Here is a 2,022-nt window from a genome sequence, read left to right as displayed (position 1 = left end):
CAGGAGGTGTTGCTGGGTACTAAGGTTTTGGGAAAATGTGGCTCTTGACTGCAGTTCCTGCCAAGGACTGTAATACGTAAACTACTAGCTCCTACCTGACCACTCTAGCATCTTTTAAAAACATTGGCTTTGTTGTACATTAATTAAGGTGGATTCCTTATGTCCTTCAGCTTGGGGGTTGTACTAAGTGACATGTAGTGGTCCCTTCCAACCCAAACAACTCTACATTTCCCTGTAAAGCAGTTTTGCAGATCTGAAATCAGTCTCATGGCTATCAAACAAAGGATTTTTCTATGGTCCACCAGGACCAGCATATTAACACAGTGAGGTTCTCACTCAGGTTGTGGACTGCGGGTCCTCCCTCTTTGCCCACCTGCTATCCCCGTGTTTTTCCTTTTAAACTAACAATGGAATGACTTGAATACTGGGTGCAAAATAGTTGATGAAAGCTTTGGTCCACTGTGAGGAGGATTGCAAATCTTTGGCTTCATTTGAAGTAGAGCAGGGTTCATTTGGATGCTGCTTTCACTTTCAATTAATGGTAGTCCTGCTGTGCATTTGCTTGTTATGTGATTCAGCTTTAGAATGACAATCCTACAATGGATACCATTTGGCAATGATATCCAGAGCCTTTGATATGCTCAACTCTTGCCTGGACAAGCCTCTCAGAAGTCTGATCTAACAACAGGCCTCCAGAGGACCCTTCCCACACAAATTTTGCTGTGATTCTATCAGGGCTTTTTTCATCATCCATAAGAAAAGGTTATTGAATATAGAAAGAGGTCTGTTCCTCATGTGACATGGCAACACTTTGCTTTATCTCTGACAACCATAGATTTCACTAATGTAACTCACAGCTCAGGAGTTTTAATCTATTCTCTCAGCTAGTAGCAAGGTCAGGAAAACTGCAGAGGTATTTCTAAGGAATAGGGAGGCATGGCTCCAATACTTTTATGCTAGAAAACGATTCAATGGAAAACCTGCTGAAAAGGTTGAAGTGTAGCTAAGCATGCAGATAAAGAAAAGTATGACATTCACCTAAAATATCATAACTAATGAACAAGTGTATCATCCTGAAGTAAATTTGACAAGGTGGTCACATTAAGTTCACAGTACTGTTTGCTCCAAAGTAGCTGATTTTTCTTTTTTCCTTTTAAATACAAAATCATATAAAAAGAAATGCAGTTTCCCTGAAGGTCCAATGTCACTGCATAAACTGAAGGTAATGCAGGCTCTGGATTTCATGGGCAGGGTAGAAATGTGGTTCTGCTTAAACAGGAAGATCTATCATCAGATGATAAAAATTATTACAGATCAAATAAAGTCAGTGTAAATACACCGCATCATGATAAATGAAGACCTGCACCTGCAGGTTTCTTAGGCTACTCCCAGTTATTGATCCAGGAAACTGGCGGTTAGTTGGCATTGAAAAATAGGGCTGCTCAGGTCTTGGTATGAAACATGGAAGATTTTAATGAAGAAATGTCAGCCGTGGCAAAAAGCTGTGAATGCTGAGGCTCAGCCCCAGCACAGACAGGTTCTGGTAGAAATACCCAAAAACATCTCCTGACTCTGCCTGTTCCCAGGACCCACAGCACACGGCCTGTCCGTTCTGCTGGCTACAGCAGTGATGTTATCAAAAACACCAGGATCCAATGGTGGATCATCATGCCTTGATTATGCATGCTGGTTTCACACTTCATTTTTTCACTAATATAATGCATATTTGGAAGCCTGATCACAAATCTAGGAGAGAAATTTTTAAATCTGTCCACCCCATTATGTACACAAGACTTTCTCCAAAAAACAATGAAAATACAATTCCTTTTTTCAATGAAACAGAGACATTCAGATGACTTGGGCCTTTTTAAAAATTCCACCATTAAAGGCTCACTTTATGTGATTGCATTTAAAAACCTTGGCTAAGATCATTCAATGATTAAATACAGAGCAGAGGGAATAATTTTTGGGGAATGTTGTCCATAATGCCCCATAGTAATCTATTACATCATCATTTCTATA

Source organism: Corvus hawaiiensis, chromosome 5 (genome assembly GCF_020740725.1).
Source record: "Corvus hawaiiensis isolate bCorHaw1 chromosome 5, bCorHaw1.pri.cur, whole genome shotgun sequence".
Lineage (NCBI taxonomy): Eukaryota > Metazoa > Chordata > Aves > Passeriformes > Corvidae > Corvus > Corvus hawaiiensis.
Note: the sequence above shows the minus strand (reverse complement) of the source record.